Source organism: Hippopotamus amphibius, chromosome 3 (assembly GCF_030028045.1).
Source record: "Hippopotamus amphibius kiboko isolate mHipAmp2 chromosome 3, mHipAmp2.hap2, whole genome shotgun sequence".
Taxonomy (NCBI): Eukaryota; Metazoa; Chordata; class Mammalia; order Artiodactyla; family Hippopotamidae; genus Hippopotamus; species Hippopotamus amphibius.
In genome coordinates this window covers 60,396,019-60,420,650 of record NC_080188.1, presented here as the reverse complement: position 1 = coordinate 60,420,650, position 24,632 = coordinate 60,396,019, and the positions used below count along the sequence as shown (strand labels likewise).

The window sequence follows — 24,632 nt, the reverse complement described above, 5'->3', positions numbered from 1 at the left end:
GACATGGATGGACCTAGAGACTGTCACACAGAGTGAAGTGAGTCAGAAAGAGAAGAAGAAATATCATATATTAACGCATATATATAGAATCTAAAAGAAATGGTACAGATCAACAAGTTCGTAAGGCAAAAATATAGACACAGATGTAGAGAACAAACATGGACACCAAGAGGGGAAAGCAGGGGTAGGGAGGGGAGAGGGGTTTGGGGTGGGATGAATTGGGAGATTGGGATGGCCATATATACATTACTAATAAGAAAAAAAATACGAAATTGTACAATTTAAATATATTAAAAATTTTGTTTTGAGGTTTTTAAAGTAATCGAAAAGAAAGAAATACAGGGAAGACCTTCAAGGAGATAATTTCAACAGATAAAATTCTACTCATATTGTTTAAGAATAAAAATTAAACAAACAAACAAAAAAACACCAAAAAAAAAAAAAGAATCTGCCTTCCAATGCAGGGGACGTGGGTTAAATCTCTGGTTGGGGAAATAAGATCTCACATGCCATGGGGCAACTAAGCCTGCATGCCACAACTACAGAGTCCAAGGGCTCTGGAGACAGCGTGCCACAACTAGAGAGAAGCCTGCATGCCACAATGAGGAGCCTATGCGCCGCAGCAGAGGATCCCACATGCCTCAACAGAGATCCTGCATGCTGTAACAGAGACCCAATACATCCAAAAATAAAACAAACAAACAAACAAATAAATAAATAAGACAAAATACTTTTTTATTGTCTTAGATTAGAAATAGTATTATCGTTTACTTTTTGCCATTTTTCAGATATTAATAGACAATATATTACTTTTAGAAGTATGATAATAAATGTTGTAAAAGACCCAAAATGACAAGATAAAAATTCAAATTACTGAAGAAGAGCACACATTTTATACTATAGGAAATGAACTCATATCTCATATCTGCCCCTTCTAGATGTTAACAGTGAAATCTTCTTAATAGTAGCATGAATTCAAATGTGAAAAAAAAGAGTGAAATTATATGTCAGCATTCATATTGTAAGTGAACATAACACCCTGAGTGTATTTTTAAAATAATTTCCTGGTTAAAATTATAGACACTTTTCAACACAAAATGGCATATATTATTTCATTTACTCATTTATTCATTATATATCTTGTGAGTCTGATTATAAATAGCCAATAATTATTACTTAAAGGGCTACTTTATTTTTTTTAATTCAAATTTTCTGATTTTGAACTTCATGTGTTATTCTCTTTTTTATTAATTTTTATTGGAGGGACTTCCTAGGTGGCACAGTGTTTAAGAATCTGCCTGCCAATGCAGGGGACACGGGTTTGATCCCTGCCCCAGGAAAATACCACATGCCATGAAGCAATAAGCCCATGCACCACAACTACTGAGCCTGTGCTCCAGAGCCCATGAGCCACAACTTTTGAGCCCATGTGCCACAACTACTGAAGCCCACACACCTAGAGCCCATGCTCTGCAACAAGAGAAGCCACCACAACAAGGAGCCTGCACACCACAATGAAGAGAAACCCCTGCTTGCTGCAACTAGAGAAAGCCCATATGTAGCAATGAAGACCCAACACAGCTAATTAATTAATTGATTAATTAATTTAAAAAAATTTACTGGAATATAGTTGCTTTACAATGTTGTGTTAGTTTCTGCTATACAGCAAAATGAATCAGCTATATGTATACATATATCCCCTCTTTTTTCGAATTCCTTTCCATTTAGGTCATCACAGAGCATTGAGTAGAGTTCCCTTTGCTATAACTAGGTTCTCATGAGTTATCTACTTTATAAATAGTGGTATATATATGTCAATCCTGATCTCCCAATTCTCCCATCACCACCCCCTTCCACCTTTGGTATCCATAGTTTTGTTACCTACATCTGTGTTTCTATTTCTGCTTTGCAAATAAGTTCATCTGTGCCATTTTTCTAGATTCTACATATAAGCAATATTATTCGATATTTGCTTTTCTCTTTCTAACTTACTTCACTCTGTATAACAGTCTCTAGGTCCATCCACATCTCTGCAAATGGCACAATTTCATTCTTTTTTATGACTGAGTAATATTCCATTGTATACATGTACTACATCTTCTTTAGCCATTTCTCCACTGATGGACATTTAGGTTGCTTCAATGCAAAGGACTACTTTAACTTGGCACATTTTTTCATAGTAAAACTAAACAAATCCATATTTATAAAGTTTCTTAGTGAAATATTTATATTCATCTATGATCTTTTATAATATTAAAGCATAGTAATTTTAAAAAATTCATTTTATGATATTTAAGTAGTTCAATACAGCTATTTTAGGCATTTAAGTGTACCTTTAACTCAAACTTCTCATATTTTGTAAATTTTGTTAGGTCAATAAATTTGTACTTCATCTATTCATCATTGCTTTTTTACTAATACACACTTGTGGTATATGGGTAGTGGTGGTGAGGAGAATGTTGAAAAGAATTAAATCTGTTTTGTGTATAAAGATATAGGTTTTCTATTTCTGAATAGATATATATATAATATATATACATGTAATTCCTTTATATGTATGTATACACTTAATATATATTTATATATATACACACAGAATATACACATATTTATATAAGATATACAGACATTTAGAAATGCTGACATGTATACATTGCTATATTTAAAATGGATAACCAACAAAGACCTCCTGTATATCACAGAGAACTCTGCTCAATATTATGTAACAACCTAAATGGAAAAAGGAATTTGAAAAAGAATAGATACATGTGTATGTATAACTGAATCACTTTGCTATACACCTGAAACTAACACAACATTGTTAATCAACTATACTCCAATATAAAATAAAAAGTTAAATTAATTAATTAGTTAATTTAAAAAATGCTTATGTATGGCTCATAGCTTCACTTTTCCAAGATGTTTCAGAAACCTATGAATTCAGGTTTCCTGCTTGTCTTAAATTTAAAGGTACTATCTGGACATTTAGGAAAAAGCAGTCACAATTTATGACCATGAGATCAAGCTTATAGGAAAATTCTAATTATTCTGTTCAATCAGAGTATACCAACAGTACTTTGTACATATGAAAACACTAGAATCATAGAAATTTATAAATTCTGGAACATGCTCTTCTCTGTCCTTGAAAAACATACAGTCTACTATGTCCCTCTCTCACAGAAAGGCTATCCATACAAACTAAAACATCAGAGAACTTGCCATTCCTATAGCTGTTTCTGAGAAGTTCCTTATTTATAGATTTTGTTTTATCATATCAGGTGATTCTGTGATACTAGAGGTAGAAGTAGCTTGGCCCTCTGACCTTGACAGAAACATAGGAGAGACTGTTAATGAGGGCACTAACTTTGGCATTTTATACTAGATAGTAACTTGTCAAATCAATAAAAATTTCTCTCACCTGTCTGAATATCAGCCACCCCAAATGTATGCACAAGAAATAGATATTAGGTATTAAAGAAGCATACAAATATCAGTGAACAGAAGTCATGACATGACGGGAATTATGTGACAACAGAAGCCAATCCTAAGCAGAAGTTACTGGCTAGAAACAAAGGGAAGTTGAGAAAAGTTAGGCAACAGTGGAAGAGAAAAGGCAGATAAAGAAAAGCACCCCAGAAGAGGAGTAAAGAGCTTTGTAGACTAATGTGGTGACTGTTGAATATCAGAGTATGAGAACCACAGTGACTACTAGAAGAGGACTTTTTTCCAGATCGCTATGGTTCTCTGCTGGAGTCACCTTGCAAAAGTTTGCAAGAGCTGACTTGCTCATCTTTTCCCAACTCCATGTTCAGTGATTTGACCTCATAGCTTCAAATTGGCCATGGTGGAGCAATGGAACCACAGAAGCTGGCAAATGCTACAAATATGTTTTTCTTTAAAGAGCTGATTATTAAACATTTACCAGCACACCATTGGTTCTGGTTATTTTGTTTCTGAGGCTATTCTTTTCCTCCTTAATCCCCTGTTTTATTTATAAAATCAACTCACATTTACTGAAGTAGCTTGAGATTTTTTTTGTTTTTGTTTTTGTTTTTCTATTTCCCCAACATCCTGAAAAAGCTGAATGCCATTTTCTAGTTATCCTTCCTATTCAGTGAGATTTATTGAAAGTCTATTATTAATTAGGCACTGTAGACAATGCATTATGCACAGCCAATTCTGAGATAAATAAGACATCATACCAACCATCAGATCAATTATAGTCTAATGAAGAAACATAGGAAATTACTCCAGTGCACTGGCATTACTATATATGAGCTTGTTTTGAGAGGTACAGGGGAAAAGCACAAAAGAAAGATACAGCCTACTACTTGGGAGGAAGTTTTGGTATCTGAAAATATTACTCAAAAAATTTAATAGTGGATCTTTCACTTAATGATGACTAAGCTTTGGTTATACAAATTGCTTAGGAGGAGGCACAAGTTGTTCTAATACAGGAGACAAAAAAGGGATTTAAGAGAAAAGGGATTGAAGGGAGCCAGTAGAATGGCACTAACAGAGCATGGTGAAATGGGGAAAATTCAGATATCATAGTCACAAATGTCAGTAAATTCCTTCTCCCTCCGAACAGTTTATCCTGTCTAACCATCACCATGAGACATGCGAACTTATCTCAGTTCACTATCTTAGTCATCCTATTATAGTATTGTATTATATTCTTATTCAACACACTACATCTTCCTCACTTTAGCATCCTTTACAGGATCTGGAACAACACTCTGGTTAGGAAGGCTGAATATGTATCTGTTGACCTGAACAAATGATGTAAAATCATTGAGCACATGTTGGAAAATGTATTTAAAAATCATGTTTGGTTTGGCACTGAAGGGGTTCAGGACACACTACTCCCCAAATATGTCACAAAGGCACATTAAATATTTCAAGCTGAAGAATCTGAGAAGTGGCATGAGCAGGAAGGACTTTCTGACCTTCCCTTGAAGCAGGTGATAAAACTCTCCTGTGAGAGGTGCCCTTTCTTTACCTGGGGGAAAAGAGCATCCTCCTTATCTCTGAAGAAAAGAGACACAGAGAGGAATCTGAACAAACAAGCCTTGCTAAGTTTCCCCCATTTTACTACTCTCATGTCCTATCATATCTTTCCACAACTGTCCACTATTTATCAGACCTAGCATAAAAGCACTCAGTTTTAAGTGTTTCTTTTTTTCTTCATTTCCTCATGAAGACTCCTGCGTCATGTAAAACTTAGAATAAATATATTTGTATGCTTTTCTCTCTTTAAGCTGTCTGTTACAGAGATTCTAGTCAAGAGCTTACACAGGTGAAGGAAAGGGACATTTGTTGTCCCCTGTAACAACATAAATAGCTTACTGTAGAAATAGTAAAATGAAGTATGAGGTGCATGGTAGATTTTATAACTGCTATCTAAATTGTATTTATGGAATTCAATCTATTTGTATGCTTTTTTGAGAAATTATCACCTATCGATGCATTTAAATATTTGTGTATTAGATGATAACCATTTTATTTTTTCCCTAATACAAAAGTTTTACATTTTTTTTATTCTGTTACTAATATATTTTAAACTACTAGGCAATTTTTCCCATTAGCATATCAAAGATAAGAAGTGCTATAATTTTGTTTCATTTTACATCTCTATTACTTTGACTATAAAAAATATAATTCAGTTCTTTTTTTCTTGATGGCAGAAAAAGGGGCTGATTCTTGATACAAAAAACAGGGGCTATCATAGGCTCAGTGGTCCTCCTTCCCACTTTGAGCTTTGCCTATTTTATGCTTTATACCACATTTAAATATAGAAGGAAGTATCAAAATTTCAAAGAGAAAACTCCATGCCCTCTTTAATGCTCTCCCTGGCTTAGCTCCCCACTGTTAAAACTGAAATAGAAGTGCAACGGCTAGTCCCTTGCCTGTGTACCTAGAGTAGCTGAAGTCCCCTTGAAATTAGTTCCCTTGATGTGAATTTGAGACAGGAAGGGGGCAGGGCACAATATGTAAGGGAATGACAGAGCCATTGAGGACAAAACATAAACTGGTCATAAGCAACTCGGTCCAAGATGGTGGACGAGTGGACTTCCACTACACCTTGAGCCTCATTATACGCTCATTTTAATACTTAGCACGCTAAATGACATACCCACAGGTGCCATGACAGTTCCAAGGCTCACCATAAGAGGTCAAACGTGGAAATCCCCACCCCTTCCCCAAAATAGTTGGAATAATCCTCCCACTCATTAGCCTATGAAATTACCCACCCCTACAAAAACTGACAACTCCATATCCCGGCAACTCTCGCCTTCTGAGATGGCCCACACTCTGTCTGTGGAGTGTGTATCTCCCTGAATAAACCTTCTTTCACTTTACTATGTCTCGCTCTTGAATGCTCTCCTTTGCAAAGCCAAGAACCCATACTTGGCAGCTGTCTCAGGGACACATCTGAGATCTAGGATGTGACCATCTTCTTGTGCCCCACTTTTTTTCCTGCAACAAATTCTTTGCCCACTTTTAATCTGGCACTTTTCTGCTTCCTTGGTTCCACGGATCAACAACAATTGTCTCTCGAGTGCTGGCTTTCAAGCAGCAAGCAGCCGAAACTTATTTTGGTAACATATATATGGTTCTTGTCCTCCAGCAGTTCAAACTTTGAAGTGAGAACTGGGAACATAATTAATTTTCAAAACTTTTCAATTCTTCTAAAAAAAATTGTAAGGAAATCTGTGTGTATGTATCATAAACACTTCAAAATTTAAAATACAGACTATTTGGCACATGATATAAAGCTGTTAGTAATAAATTGAACATATTACACAATGTAATGCCATAAAACAAATCTATAGACTGCTCAGAAACTCAGACACTAGAAAGGACCTTACTAGCGAACTTCAATTAAAAACCTTAACTTGATTATTTTGATGCATGTTATTCTTTAAGAACTATGCCTTAAAATGTTGAAAAGTTGCTTGTATTTCTGTGCATACCAGTTCACTATAGAGACAAATGTTACATTAATGAAATCGCTACAAGTTATGCAAACCATGAAGATGATATTTGGCATTTGAAATTAAATATTAAATATTTTCATAATAAGCATTTTCTTATATATTTTAAAGGTTTGGTTTTTAGGTAAAATCAAAACATATTCTGAGTAAAATGGGAAATATATTTTAGAAATGTAAGTTCCACACTGCATATAATTTAGCCAAGGGAGCAGGTATTGTTGGAATTTTTTTCCCCTGTGTTTAACTTCATTAAGGTAACTGATAGCCATTTTACTCACAAATTACTTTAGAGGTTCAAGTTTTTATTTATTTTATTTAATACAAATCACAGTTAGTGTTTGCATTGCTAATAGTTCTCTTTCAAAGTGTGTTGATACCTCAGTTGGGTTTTTTTTCAAATTTAAGTAGGCAATTTAGCCATTTATGTGAGAATATAGTAAAAACAGATTGTGTTCATTTTTCTTGTTTTTAAAATGTCTGTAGAAGTGCTGACAACACAAGAAGACAAGGCTTCTCCTGCTTTTTAGCATCTGTAGAATAAGGTGCTAATGAAATCAAGCTAATGGGTTTGTCATTTGAATCCAAATGTAACAAGTATTTACTGACTACCAATTGTGTAACATACACTGCTAGATGGCATGGCAAATTACAGAGACAGCACAATAATGTGATACATGGGGGTGGAGTGTATATGGAAATATGGAAAAATAAACATATGCCAATAACTGTAACAATAGTAAAAACATTTTATAAGAAACTCAGTGATGTATTTAAAATATCCTGGTTTTTGTCCATCAGTAATCACCCCCTCTTCTTCCTAGTAACATAGCCCTGGTGTTTTGGGGATAGCAATGTATGTAATTAAAAGATTACATTTTTCCAGTCTTTTTTGCTGTGAGGTGTTGCCAGTGATACATAAGCAGAAGTATTGTGTGGGATTTCCAGAGTGGCTCCTCACATGAAGGGACTCATCTAGCAAGTATGTGGCTTTTCGCCTTCCCCATTTCCTCCCTACTACTACTTGGAACAGTCACTAGACTGAGGTGGCCTTTATTACAGAAGCTGGAGATGAGGAAAACAACAGAACAATAACAGGAATCAGGGTCCCAGACAACTTCCAGGAGCAGTCCTATTCACCCCCTCTGGACTGCTACCTCCAGACATTTTTTGTATAAGAATAAATATAATAGGGTTTAAGTCACTGTTATTTTATCTTTTTGTTTTGTTTTTGGAGCTGAACACAATTTCTAACTAAAACAAGGTACCAAAGATTTTCAAGTCAGGAAAGGATTAGATGCAGCTAAGGGGAAAAAGGATATACTAGACAGAGTATTAAATAACTTCACCATATCGGGTTACTTCAAATTAAACCATTCAATTCTTTCTTTTTAGGGGGAATACAGGTTTTACCTTCAACTATATACAATTGTCTGGCTAATCCTATGTCACCTGTATTAACTGGATGAGAACAGGAACCAGATTAAATTTATGATAACTCAAAAGATGCTTTGATTAGATAATTCAGTATCAGAAAAGAGCATATTATCATGAGTTCCATTAACATAAACAATAATAATAAATCCTTATCTCTCTGTGTATCATATGTACACACACATATATACACGTAGGTATACAAGTATGTCATATACATAGAAACGTGTCAAAATAAAGCACAACATGACATAGTAGATTTTTCTTTTAACAAATATTTATTGAATAGATATTCTGTTGCATGAGCTGGGAAAACAATAGTGAATAAGTCTGTGCCCATGCTGATGTTCTATTCTACTCAGCAAAACTAGTTTTAAATATGTATGTATAATTTCATGTCAGGTGACAAAGGTTTTTGTACTATGAAAAATAATAAATGCCATGAAGTAAAATAAATCAGGAAAAGGAGTGGGAATATGATAGTTATTTTAGGTAGGGTAGTTGGAGTAGGCTTTTCTGATGAGCTGTGACATAGGCACAGATTCTTAAATGCAATGATGGAATGAGTCATATGATAATCTGGAGAATGAAGAATGGAGACAAAAGAAAAGTTAGTACAACTGTCCTGAGGAAGGAGAGAACTTGCTATGTGTAAGAAACAACATGAAGGTCAGCGTGGCCAAAGCCTTGGTAAAGACATACCAGAGAAATCAGAGATGAGATTTCTGAAAAGCTAACAAGGACTGGAAGATACAAGGCTTACAGACCTTGGCAACTAGTTTCACTTTAACCTTGTGTTTGTTGGGATGCTTTGAGTGTTTTAAGCAGGGGAATGACACAATCCAACTTATCTTTTATAAAGAAAACTCTGGCTCCTTGTGAATAATGGATTATAGAGGAGGCAAGAGTAGAAACAGGAAGGCCAGTAAGAAACCACTGCAACACTCTGGGTGAGAGATAATGAGGATGATGGTAATATAAGCGGAAGAAATGGACAGACTTGGAATATACTTGTACTTATATATATTCAAGGCACAGCTGACTTGCCAATGGATGGAATGGGTGTGAGAAGAAATGAAAAGGATAGAATCAAAGATGAAATTCCTTTCTTTCCTTTTTTTTTTCCCCCTCTTTTGTTTGGCCAGAGCAATGAAGGAGTTAACAAAATCATTTATTTTGACATTGTGAAGGAGATCTGCAGACTCACAGAGAAATAGATTTAGGACAGTGAGGTGGGTATAATGGTATAAGAATCAAAAAATTTTAATGGTTTTATCAATTTAGAGAGTCCTAACAGATTTCCTAGTGGAGATATTAAGTAGGCATTTATGTATATGAGTTTGAAGCTCAGAGAAGTCTGGGGTGGAGTTAAAAGATTTGTGAGGCATCAGGTCATAGATGGTATGAGATCAGCCAGGGAGTGAGTGCATGGTATGAGATCAGCCAGGGAGTGAGTGCATCCAGAGAAGAGAAAAGACTTCAGGGAAGAGGACTGGGATCCAGGAAAATATAATATTTACATACTTACAAATTGGTTAATATCACTTGATATTAGGCTTCAGAACTTTCACTTCCTAGGATTAAAAACTGCCCCTAATATTTAAAAAAATGAATCACTAGAAATTAGAGTATCATATTTTTTAAAAATGTAAATATTACCTATGCTGATCCAAACACAGATCAACACAATACTTTAAACCCACATTTATCTAAACCCTTAGAAGCAATCGAGATAGTATTAGAGAGGGAAGAGTCTCCTCTCCTGTGAATTCAGAAGACAGTATGTCTCTTAAATCCCAAAGGAAACTGTGTGGTGAATTATTCCACAGAAACAGAGGAGTTAACTGCAACTGAAAAAAAAAAAAAACCAAAAAACTATATGCTATTGGATTTATTTTAAAGTATTTATTATCATTGTTTTTTAATAGCAATCATGATAATATGCTCTTCTGTGATACTGAACTACCTATCTAGTTAAAACATCCTTTGGTCATAAAAGGTCCTCTGATATAGTCCCTCTCTTCATCCAATTAATACAGATGTATGACACAGACTTAACAATTGTGTACAGTACAATTTGTAGCATGGTGTAGTACTTTAAACAATGGGTTTTGAAATCATTCTGGCTCTGCCATTTATTAGAGATATACTGGGAATATTAAAGACTCCAGTTTCAGTTCCTCATAGAAAATAGGGTTAAAGATGCCTAGTCTAATTCACAGAGTTTTTCCTGAGAAAAATATACGTAAAACATCTTAAAGTCTGTCTAACCCATTGGAAGTGCTCAGGAAATTAAGACTTGCACTACAGCTATTTCTCAGATAAGCCATAGGTTTAAAGAGGCTTCATGGTTTAGCAGGAGCAACATTCTAAACAGATAACTTATGAGCAAATATTTGGAATATAGCCTATTTTAAAACCACACCTAAATATAACAGAATTTTGATTGTGTTTAAAATTTTTAATGTTATCTTAAAAGAAATGTTATGTCTTATACTTTTTAATTGGAAAAATACTGGGTTATCTGCTTCTTACATGTTGAAGTCTAAAATATAAATATAGACATAAAATAACACTTTGTTATTAAAGGGAATACACCACAAAATGAATTCTATGTTAATGATAAAAAAAACCCATAGACCTCCATTTAGAAAACAGATTACTCAAAATGAATATGTTACGTAAAGATGCTAGCACCTAGCAAACAATTGAAAATACAATCCCAGAACTCGATCCAAAAAGACAAATTCAAATACTTAAACAATTATTTAATATCCTATTAGCTACCATTAATCTTTGTACATATTGGTTCCTTAAATCACTATTTATATTGATGTTTCTGTATTTTTTTTTCCCCTCAAGGAGCTCTTGAGAAGAATGTAAACACCATATGTTACATAGCGTTAGGACAAAATTATAATTAATTACCCAAGTCACTAGGTAATTTAAATCTGAATAAGTATAAAGCTATTTTACAGGCAGCTGCTAACAGTTCAACTGTTTTTACCACATAAAAATGTATTAAATTATGTAGCTAATAACATAATTATACAACATGAATGCACTGAAAAGCAGAATTTTGTGTACATTAATAAATCTCACTCTGTATTTGTGACTAAAGCTTTAAAACTGACTTATAAGACTGCAAATAGTGACATTACACCATGTGGCTTACAGAAATGTCTCCCTTTTTTATTTTGTACTATATACTTATCTCTTAGAGACAATGTTGAACAACATATGAATCTTTCTATACATACATCTGAGTTTATGCACCAATTTTTGCAGAACTTCACTGAAGCTTTTATCAAATCTTTGCATGCACTAAATTAAGTAGAGTTAAAATGAGTTAGTTCCAGCATATTTCCCATAATATGGAAATGATTATTCATGAAGTTCTGATGCTTTCCTAACAGACACTCGCTTTACTAAGACATATTTCAAAGAAGAGACAATTCCAAATTCTTTAACTGGCTTTATTCTTAAACATTTAATAAACATAGTCTGTGTGACAAGGAAAGAAAAAAGTTAAAACAAAATTCATAATGCTAACTGCCATATTTGGTCCTGTCAAACTAAGTAGATATTAGCGCTTATCCTTTACCAATATGCACATAAAAGTGAATGTGGGGCTTCCTAGGTGGTGCAGTGGTTAAGAATCTGCCTGCCAATGCAGGGGGCACGGGTTTGAACCCTGCTCTGGGCAGATTCCACATGTCGCGGAGCAACTAAGTCCATGGGCCACAACTATTGATAGATCCTGTACTCTGGAGCCTGTGAGCCACAACTGTTGAGCCCACGTGCCTAGAGCCCATGCTCTGCGACAAGAGAAGCCACCACAATGAGGAGCCCACACACCACAATGAAGAGTAGCCTCTGCTTGCATCAACTAGAGAAAGCCTGTGTGCAGCCACAAAGACCCAACACAGCCAACAAATAAAATAAATAAATTTATTTTTAAAAAAATGAATGTGTATTGTTTATTACATTTTATAACCATGTATAGAGTATTCAGTTTGGTTTTGACATAAATTTATTCTTCAAAGTTCTTTAAAAAATAATTCTAAAAACTCTACATTATATAAATGTATATATACTTTTTTAAAAAACAGAAAGTAGTCAAAAAAGATATATTTTAAGATAAAAAATCCACTGTAAAAATCTAAGCACTTTGAGGGTAGACGCCAGATGGAAAAGAAAACTGGAAAGCAGATAGACACATGAAATCTGAAACCTGAGCCAGTAGTGCACTTCCCCATCTCCAAACAACCCTACTTTTACCGTGAGATCATAGAAAAGCTATGTACCTGTTAAAGCGGGAATAAAAATGGAGCTGACAACCAGCGGATTGGTTGAAAAAATTTCATGCAGCCAGGCAACTTTCCCTCCCTTCCCTAACAGAAGCTAGAAGTTCATTCTCTTCAGGAAAAAAAAAAAAGTGTGTATATATATATATATATATATAATATATATTACATATATTATATATTTTATATATATATAAAAATTAAAGAAACATCAGGCAAAAGTGGGGAAAGGAGTACTTACTGAAAAGAGGTAGATTAAATTAAAATGAATGGACATTTTTTCCAAAGAAAACATACAAATGCTCAATACGTACACAAAAAGATGCTCAACATCATTAATCATCAGGGAAATGCAAATCAAAACAATAACAGGATACCACTTCACAACTGTCAGAATGGCTATTATCAGAAAGGCAATCAATAAGAAGTGTTGGTGAGGATGTGAAGAAAAGTGAGCCCTCATGTGCTACTGGTGGGAAAGTAAATTTCTGCAGTCACTATGGAAAACTATATGAAGATTCCTCAAAAAATTAAAAATAGAACTACCATATGATCCACCAATTCCACTTTTGGGTATTTATCAAAAAAAGAGAAAAAAAAACCCACTAACTCAAAAAGATATATATACCTCCATGTTCATTGCAACACTATTTATAATAACCAATATATGGAAATAACCTATGTGTCCATTGATGGATATGGATAAAAAATGTTTTATACAAACATATATATATATAAACAAACATGCACATGAGCACATGTGCTCACACACACACACACGCACACACGCAATGGAATATTTTTCAGCATTAGAAAAGAATGAAATCTTGCCATTTGTGACAACATCGATGAAGACAAATACCATATGATCTCTTTTATGTGGAATCAAAAAAAAAAAAAACCTTATTAATACAGAGAACAGATTAGTGGTTCCCAGAGGCCAGGGGTAGGAGAAATGGGTGAAGGCGGTCAAGAAGTAAAAATAATAGGATTTTAAAAAATAAAATAATGTATTCAATTTCAAAATGAAAAGTTTAGGATGACTAGATAAATATTACCTTCGTCACCTTGTCTTACTCTTCTCAGACACCCTTATTCCCTCTAACCATAAATACCTGAAACCAACCACCCACCACCGGTTCCCAAATTCTCATTCTCTCTCTCAAAAAAAAAGATCTACATATTAAATCCTGAAAACCCCATATCATCATCCTTTTTCCCTTTATTGCTTGGAATCTGACAGCACAGTTTATCCCTTCCAGGCAGGAATTGCTCCTAGCATTTTGTCTCTATATATCCAAGCATGGTTTGCTGACATTCCAAGAAATTTTCTAAATTGTCAAATATCCTATGATAAAATCCCGTTTAAACTAGCTAAAGCAAATTATATTCTTTGGATCTATGAAAATTGACCAATATTCCAGGTGGCTTTTATTCCAGGGTTGCAAAGATGGCTTAAAATTCTTAGGTCTGTTAGTAAAAGAAATACATAATCTTAGTAGGATTATGATCTCAATAACTGTGAAGCCTAAAGAATGGAGGGATGTTTATTTTTTCTTTCTTTTCTTTGCTTTTCTTCTCTTTTCTTTTCCTCTCTTCACTTCTCTTATTCTCTCTTCTTTCGTCTCCTCTTCTACCTCTGCCTCTATTTGTGTTTTTATCCCCTTCAGTTATATGACACCAATAAACAGTCAGAATCATGCTTTAAATAAAAGCAGCATAGACTTTCTGTAGTGTAGTACTTAAAGCCACAGTCTTTAGAGTTTTAGAAACCTGAGCTGGAATCCCAGCTGAGCCATTTAGCACACTGTGACCTCTAGTCAGGTTCTTAACCGCTGTAAGTTTCAACTTCCTTATCTGTAAAATAAGACAATAATCGTGTGTACTGAGGATTAATACTCCAAAGAAGTAGACAGCTTTCAGGATTTCCAATTTGGAGAAACTGGAAATGTATATAGCATTTGGCTATAGAATAATCTCAAGAAAGGTAATATTTATAAATCCAAATAGCAGTTGGCAGGAATGCAGTTATCTCTTAGGCAATGGTTATTACATAAATACCAGCTAAAGCAGAAGCCAAATTTTCAGAACACAAGATAAGATCCTGACAAATAACAAGAGCAATTAAATACTGAATTCTCTAGCACCAAGTTAGTCTCATAGAGATAATTCGTACCCAGAATTGGTCCAGCTATGTTTAGAGTTATAAGGGAAAAAAAAAAAAGAGATAAGCTACAGAAAATTTGGTAGGCTACTTGCATAGCATGATAGGTTTTATTACATATATCAGCTTATTAATGGCTAATTTAATAAAATGACTATTTCAATTTTAATATGATAAAATGCTAGAAAATAAATCGTCTTTTTTATTTTTTTTCACATTTTAAAGCTCTTTATTGGAATATCATTGCTTTACACTGTTGTGCCAGTTTTTGCTGTACAACGAAGTGAATCATCTGTATTTACACATATATCCCCGTATCCCCTCCCTCACGCGACTCCCTCCCACCCTCTGTATCCCATCCCTCTAAATCATTGCCCATCATCTAGTTGATCTCCCTGTTTTATGCAGCAGTTTCCTACTAGCTATCTGTTTTACATTTGGTAGTGTATACATGTCAATACTATTCTCTCACTTCATTCCAGCTTCCCTATCGCCCCCCACCCCGTGTCCTCAAGTCCATTCTCCACAACTGCATCTTTAAAGAAACTAGGTCTTAAGTGAGCTTTTTTTCACCATTCATTCATTCAGCAATTCACTCATTCATCTACTATTAGTACATTATATACTGGTTCCATAGTAGATACTGAAATAGCGAATATAAAGAATATAAAACACATCTGTATTCATGAAAATCTGCATTTATTGGGGAAGATTATAAATATATATACTTATAATTTTATACTTCTATATTAGAAGTAGAATTAGAGCATTGTGGAGACTTTAGGGATGAAGTTTCACAGAGGGGGTGGCATTTAATTGGGCATTAGGTGAGGATCAGAAGTTTGCCAGACAGAAAACTAAAGATAAAGGAAATAGCTTTCATAATTCAGCACAGTGGATATCCCTTACTCTGCATTAATATAATAACCAATTAACAATTAAGAGAAAAAGAAGAGTAAAGTGCATTCTACTTATTTAAACAATCAGCTCAGTGATTATGAACAAAGATTCCTGTGTCAGGAATAAGACCCAAAACTTATACATGTGTCATTACTAACTGTGATAGGAAGAATAATGCCCCTTTTCTTCCTCCAATGATGTCCATGGCGAAGGAGAATTAGGGCTGCAGGTGAAAACTGAGGTAGCTAATCACCTGACTTTAGGGAGATTTTCCTGGGTTATCTGGTGGACCTAGTGAAATCATAAGGGTCCTTAAATATCACAGGGGTGAAGTAGAAGAGTCAGAATCAGAGTGATGCAGCATAAGACAGGCTTGATAGGCCATTGCTGGTTTTAAAGATGGAAGGAAGCAAAGAGCCAAGGAATGCAGGCAAACTCTTATAGTTCAAGAAAGTAAGAAAATAGATTGTCTCCTACGGTCTCCAGAACTCAGTTCTGCCAACACTTTGATTCTATTTGAGGAGGACCTAATTCTGACTTCTGACTCTCAGAACTATATGAAACTAAATGAGAATTGTTTAAAGGCATCAAGTTTGTGGTCATTTGTTATAGGAACAAAATGAAATGAATATACCAACTAAAACTTTTTAAAGATATAACAATTAGATAAATATAAATACATGGATATTTTAGTATATATTTATGAAAGCCTAGACTACCTGTAAACTCTATTATTTTAATATAGATGTAGACAATCTTCATCCTATTTGATGAACAGATCTGCATGTATAATAGTGGATAATATGAAAATTCTTATTTCTTATAATTTGTATTTGATTAGTATCATTTGATTTTCTAGGAATTGACAAATTTCGAATAAAGTTCAGAACCCATTCTGTGGAAATCTAGCTCAAGAAGAATTATAAAATTTTCTTTATTCTGGATCTTAAAATTTGCTTAACTTGCTATGGTATGAATATGTGTGTCCCCCAAGCCTTACATATTGACATCTTAACATGCCAAGTGATATATTAGGATGTGGGGCCTTTGGGAGGGGATCTGGTCATGAGGTCAGAGCCCTCAGGAATGGGATGAGAGCTCTTATAAAAAAAGGCCTCAGACAGCACCCTTGCTACTGAGCTGTCTTTTTGTTAGAGGAAGTGGGCATTCGCCAGACACTGAATCTGCCAGTGCTTTGATCTTGGACTTCCCAGCCTCCAGAACTGTGAGAAATAAATACATTCCTGTTGTTTATATGCCTCCTAGTTTATGATATTTTCTTAGAGCAGCCCGAACAGATTAAGATACAACTCTTGCCTGTTCCCTGTACCTCACTGCTTGTAGAAGGTAGTCTAAGTTCTATATAAAGCATGTAAAGTCCTCCACACCAAACAACTTCTTCTGTACCATGTGGGCAACACACAACTGAAAATTTATAATTTCTAGACCTTCATGGTCTACCTTGAGACCCTGGCTCCCACTTCTCCTTTGCCTCATGACACTTCCCTTTCCTCAACTCCATCTTTGTACTTCTGAAATACTTTACACTTTTCCAGGGCATGATCAACCACAACCAGCATTATGATATTCTGTAGCTTTCTACACTCTGAATAAAATATTTCTGCCCCAGTACCTTTATATAAGGTCTTACACATAGTAGGAACTCAATAAATGTTTGTCGATTGTTCTGAAGGACTAAATACATTTAAGAGAATAACAGAAATAGTGAGAAATGACAATAGCAGAACTATTATCACTAAGTGACTAAGGCCAACAGGAAAGAACAAGAAAGAGAAGGAGAGAAACAGCAAATGTTAACAAAAGGACAGAGCACTGTCAGCTTTATTCCTGTGGGTATTATTACCAGAAATTATGACCCATCTCTCTTTAACATAGTGAAGCAGCTGGAATGGCTCCATTTTCCTACTTGGCTCTATTTCCAAAGTTTCTATTGCCTGGCAAAGACACTTATGGGAGAAAAGTGAGCTTAATTCCTCTACCCTTAATTATGCTTTGACAATTCTGCTCAGCTTTTTAAAAACTTTCAGCTCAAATACTGCTGCCAAAGATTTTCTTGTTAAGCAGGGTGTAACTACTTTAAATGAATTTTTATTCTTAATAAGAAATGCATGCAATAAGATTCTAATATAACAGGTTTAGCCAACATTATCAGTGTTTGTCACATCTCCTGAGATAAGAGTTTCTTACCAGATTTATTAGAGCAAAAGAGATTACCTGAGAAAATGGGCAAGTCCCAGTACAGACAGAAGCTGACTGCTGATAATATAATGCAAGAACTTAAAAGAAAACAGAGAATTTCCTTAGCTAAGAATCTGATATCATAACTACTCAGAACATTCAAATGACATCTATCTTCACAATTACTGCTATTAGGCTGTTGATTAGAGTCTAATATCCATCTGGCAATTGTTTACCTTCTAATTTCTTGTGCTATGGATCAGTCAGTATCCGAGAGGAAAAAAGTTAAGTATCTGCAAAAACACATTGCACTCTTACTCATCTCTTTCGGAATGCATTTTAAAGTAATACAATGAAAAGATGCTCAATATTACTAATTATTAGAGAAATGAAAATCAAAACTACAATGAGCTACCACCTCACATTGGTCAGAATGGCCATCATCAAAAAATCTACAAACAATAAATGCTGGAGAGGGTGTGGAGAAAAGGGAACCCTCCTACACTATTGGTGGGAATGTAAATTGGTACGGCCGCTATGGAGAACAGTATGGAGATTCCTTAAAGAACTAAAAATAGAGCTACCATATGATCTAGCAATCCCACTCCTGGGCATATATCCAGAGAAAACCATAATTTGAAAGGGTACGTTCACCCTGATGTTCATCGCAGCACTATTTACAGTAGTCAGGACATGGAAGCAATCTAAATGTCCATCGACAGAGGAATAAAGAAGATGTGGTGCATATATACAATGGAATGTTAGCCATAAAAAAATGAAATAATGCTATGTGCAGTGACATGGACGTACCTAGAGATTGTCATACAGAGTGAAGTAAGTCACAAAGAGACAGACAAATATCATATAACTGCTTATATATAGAATCTAGAAAAATGGTTCAGATGAACTTATTTACAAAGCAGAAATAGAGTCACAGATTAGAAAACAAATTTATGGTTACCAAGGCGGGGAGGGGGGTGGAATGAATTGGGAGATTGGGATTGACATATATACACTACTATATACAAAATAGGTAACTAATGAGAACCTACTGTATAGCACAGGGAACTGTACTCAGTGCTCTGGGGTGACCTAAATGGGAAGGAAATCTAAAAAAGAGTGGATATGTATATGTATAACTGATTCACTTTGCTGTACAGCAGAAATTAACACAACATTGTAAAGTAACTATACTCAAATTAAAATAATTAAGTAATTAAAAATAAAATAAGTGAACAACAAAAATAAAGTGATGTTCATACATTTCTTAATATACTATTAAAAATATCTTTTACTGAAGACAAGGGTAAACAGAATTTTCTGATTATTCATAATTACTAGCCAACTTTTAATTTGTCATCAATATGCCAATTTTGCCCAGCAGAGTTACTACAGATAATAGAATCTCTGACAAATTATTTATGTGTGTTGTGAAAATTGCACTGAAGAAACATTAAATTTGTGATACAAAAAATCTCAGAGCAGAATATTTTCTTATTTTACTCATTGTATTGCATCCTTCAGGGTGGCCATTTACTATCTCCATATAGTATAATTAAAACAAAGGATGCCCAATGTCTTAATAAGACACTGAGGTCTAATATTCTTTAACCTTATGTAGTTACCAAAGTAAATACAATCATTTCTAAACTATTTGATGTATGGCAGAATTAACTGTACTTAATTCCTTGCACATTTTATTCTACCGCTGATATGATTCAGCTTCCAAAATTCATTTGTTAAGTAGATGATTCCAAGATAGAACAAATGGAAGTCACTGCCAGATAAACTAAACTCATGCTGAGTCCACCTCTGATAGCTTCTCATATTTATGGTCCATCTCAAACAGGCAAGTTAATGAGTCATGGTCTTTGAATATTACTTTGATTACTAATTTCTTATTTTAAAAATGTTTTACAGTATATTTCATACTTATAGGTAAACTCTGAAGTAATGTAAGAGATTATATTTTAAAACAACAAAGAATGAGTGTATATGATCCAGAGTATACATGAAATGGTAACACTAAGATAAGAAATAAACACTGGATGTACTATACACGAGATGAATTGCTTAAATTATCATTAATAATGATATTATCTTAAATATAGTGTTAATCTCAAGCCAATTCCAATATCTGACATCTGCATTAGATGTTAAAAGAAATCTTGTTAATATTGGTGTGCAGAGCAATGACTGCCACACCTCCTATTAACTCGCATCAAGGTTTTCTAGACACTTGGGACTAACAGATATTGAGGAACAGAGCACATTGCTGACGACAACTGTTTCCAAATAAAATGGTCCTGGCATCTTGTTGGCAGACAGAACAAATATTTCAGTGATACCAGTCCACTCTTAATAAGGAGGTCCCCAAACCAAGGTTGAGGTCATAATGACTCAGTTTCTTAAAATTCATTTCCTTTAAAGAAACACATAAAGTTGTTTTTATTTCCCCAAATTTCAAGGCTTCCATTGGTTTTAGGATTTTGTTAGCAGTAATTCAATATTCTGTCTTTTATGTACAAATAAATCCAGACCTTTTCACATTCTGTACTGAATCATTTCCTCCAATGTTCTACACCAGTATTTTAAATTCAAGATTTTCCTAGAAAATCTTCACTTTTGCCAATTATGAAATACCGTCCAAATCTATGTATCTTGTAATTTTCTGGGGCTCTGTTTAACTCAATGATATAAAAAGTATATTCTTGAATTCAGTCTTCCAAAATCATCTCTAACAGATGCTGAGTAAATCTTGTCCACTAAATATGTCAAAGGGACTTTTTGACCACAGTAAGCAGACAGAGTATGGCCCAATGCTCTGAAAGTATGCTAAAATAAACCTTTTTTACACATAAACTGTTCTCTCATTAGCACATGGAGAAATCAAAAAAGCTAGGAGAAATCTAAGGCAGCAACCTATGCAAAGATGAAGAAATTCAATGAGATTTAAATTTAAGGATGAAAATGAATATATGAGCTGTGGATGGGGTGGGAGAGTGTATGCCATTATTTTTAGCATGTATTAATGTTGACAAGTTCTATATCTTGTACATGCCTTACTGAAATCGTTTGGACAGTGTGTGAGAAGGATTTGACAGCAATATGAAGCTAGCAGGTGACATGAAAATATTTGCTTATTTTTTCCATTATTTTTCCTCCTGAGTTCTACTATGTCTGAGAGATATCGCATCCCTTTCAAGACAAATTAAAATTTGTTTTGGCTTTAATTTATGTAAAAATAATTTTAATTTATGTAAAATAATTTTATTTGTTTCATCAGGATATACAATTATTATTTTTCTTTCTAATGAGTATTCATCATACATCAGTGATACTGTCTGCAAAAGGCAAATAATAGATATAACGTTTATTCAAAATTTATCTTGACAAAACCAGAAGGAAAAAGGTTAACATAAAATAATACTATACAGACATAACATGGAAAGTATTGTTTGTTAGTTGTTATTTCAATCTTATTCTCAGTGTTTATAATTAAGACTTTAGTAAAATATTTTTATAGCCATAACTTTGATATTCTCAACCACAAGATTTTAAGGACTATAATAAGTTAATTTAAATATGGTGACATTTAAATGAAGTTTCAAAATTTAATGGAAATTAAAGTAGCATTGGAAAATCCACTTAAATAAGTGCACTGATGAATATATGTAAACATTTAAGGAAATCTTATTTACTATTTCATTGCCTCAAATCCAAACTCCTTTATACATGACAGAGAATTTAATAGCACTGAAAACTGGATTAATAAAGGAATATCACATATTCATATGGTAGATTAAAAATTGCTCCAAATCTTTGTCATTCCCCATCAAGTGGTGCAATTTATTTTTCTTTTCCTTGAGTCAAGGTTGGCCTTGTGTTCAGGAAAGAATTATCATAGCAGTCTTGAGTCTGTCTGTTATGGGCTGAATTTTGTCCCCTCAAAATTCGCAGGTTGGAGTTTCAACTCCCAGTGCCTCAGAATGTAACCATATTTGGAGACAAGATCTTTAAAGAGATGTTAAAATGAGGCCATGGCGGGGAGTGAGGGGCTCTAATCCAACATGACTGGTGTCCTTACGAGAAAAGGAACAGACACTAGGGACGTATGTGCACAGAGAAGACTTCATTAATCGCTACATCATGACATCTATTTATTTGCAACACAAGAAAGATAGCAGAAGAGGTAAAAATAGGAAAATTTAGAGAATCTTAGAATCAGGGATAATCTTTGATATTGCTCTTTTTTGATATCCCACATACAATCTATTAACAAATCCTGATGACTCACATTCAAAATGTGTCTAAAATCCCACTAGTGCTTAGCCTGTCAACATTTACCACTTCATCTCTCAACTATAGGAGCTCTGCCTTGCTTCTTTTACCAGGTCCTTTTGCAGCCTACACCTACACGGAAATTACAGTAACAGCTTTAAAATAAAGTCTGATTATGCCATTCTTTTTTCCCAAAACACTCCAGTGTTTTCCCATCTCAGGCAAAGTAAGATTCCAAGCCTTTACCACAGCCTACAAGACGCTTCATGATCTGGTTTCTCTCTGACTTGATCTTGTATTCCCTGCATGCTCATTCACTCTGCTCCAGCCACAATGTCACTCTTGCTGGTCCTAAAAAGGTCAAATGTTCTCCAGCCTCATGGCTTTTGCACTTGTCCCCAAGCCTTTTCCCATAGATAAATGAGTGGCTTTCTCCTTTTTTTCATTTAGTCTCTTATAAAATACCCCCTAATCAGAGTAACGTTCTTTGGCCATCCTTTTTGAAACAGCAACACACTTTAAAGTCACTTCCTATCTTCCAAATTCTTCTTTATTTTTTGTTATAGCATTTTTCATCCCTACCTGACATGTTATATAGTTATTCTTTTTTCATTCCTCACGGGAACCCAAATATCATGAAAGCAAGGATTCATCTGTGTTGTTTACATTGAAGCACCAGTGTCTAGAACATTACCAAGCATGTGGTAGGTATTTTATAAATTGATCCATCAACAGATGAATGAATTAACAGATGGCCTAGTCAAACACTGACCCAAAATGCAGAATATACCATTTTGGGCTCTTCCTGGGACAACCAAAAAGTGAATTCCAATAATAAAAAGAGACCATTAAATTCAATAAATGAAAACCAATAAACACAAAAAATCTCATCAATGCAGGACACAACAAATGATGTTAGGAGGTCTCACCACTATCTGACTCCCCTAAATAAACTGATTCTACTTAGTATACTGATTTTATAACATATACAGAGTAAAATATCAATGGTGCTTTGTTCACAATGAGGTTTTTCCCATAATCTTATGTGATTAAACAATGTTCCTTCAGTGGGGATTATATTTAGGAAGTTACCAGGTTAATGCACAGGGGGAGGTTTGCGGAATTAAATAAAAATATACTGTGGTGTGTTCCTGATAAAAAGATACCATACATCCTTTGGTTACACAAATTATTATGTATTCTTTTTTTCCACGTAATGTTTTATTATATTTTACCAGTTTTCCCTTAAGACAAATTCATTATACTTACTCCTTCTTCCTCATAATTAATAAACATTTTCATTAATTATTTTTCATCAGAGGAATCTGATATATGAGCTCATCTGAATACTCGAGGGTATAAAATAAATAACATGTCTTCTAGGAATGAATACAAAATACTGTTCTTCATCAAAGTAAATACTTTACATTTCTACTCTCATATTTAGAAATGAAGTACAAGAAATTGGAAATATTTCTGTTTCATGTTATTTCTAATATATAGGACTTTCTTGCTTTAAACTTAGAGATATCTCTCTTGTAAAAAAAATAGTTAAAACTTATACACCATTTACTATGTGCTATTCTGAGCATTTTCTATTTAATAACTTGTTTAACCTTATAAGAACACAATGAGCAGGCTGTTGCTATTGTTCCCACTTTATAGATGGAGAAATTGAGGCACAAAGTAACTGGTTCGCAGTTATACAAACAGAAAGTGGAAGAACTGGGATTTGATCCTAGGAAGTCTCTTAACTAGGCGATACTGCCTCTAATGTTCCCAAATCTCTCTTCTGCTTTCTTAAAACTGAACATTGTTCTTAAAATAGAAATAAGTGGTCATTATAGAAACTATAGAAAAAAATTAAGTATAGTCCATCCAAATAGTTGATGATTGATAACTGTATATTTTCTGGGTTTTTTTTCTACCCAATATTTATTTTATATAATTGAGAGCAAACTATGTGTGTTACTACATGTTACTAAATCTTGAGTTTAGACTCTACAGTCAAGTGGAACACAACATCCCCTCACTGCAAGGCAGGATGAAATTTTTGAGGCCTTCATGTATTTCTCTACTTCTTATTCTCTGTCCCTTGCTTAAATAAGGTGACTCTGTGCTTCTTAAAGTAAGATGTGTATGTCAGGGGAGAAGAATCTTCAGACACTTGCTTTTCTCAGCTCCAAAAAGTACATGGAAGAGAGTTTTCCAGTCCCTGGCTGGTTGGAGGAAAGAGGGATAATCTCTGAGGGAAATTTGAAGAGAGAAAGCTTCTCTAGCCTAGATTAAATCGTGATTTCTGGGGATGAAAAAAAGCAGTCAGAGAACTTTGGAATTCTGTAGGAGAGGAGA

The 24,632-nt window shown here is 34.3% G+C and overlaps 1 protein-coding gene across 2 annotated transcripts in view; it reads right to left on the bottom strand.

Moving 5' to 3' along the window:
• The window catches only part of CCSER1 (coiled-coil serine rich protein 1), a 1,304,443-nt gene that overhangs the window by 740,426 nt on the left and 539,385 nt on the right, over positions 1-24,632 (bottom strand). The window lies entirely within an intron of this gene.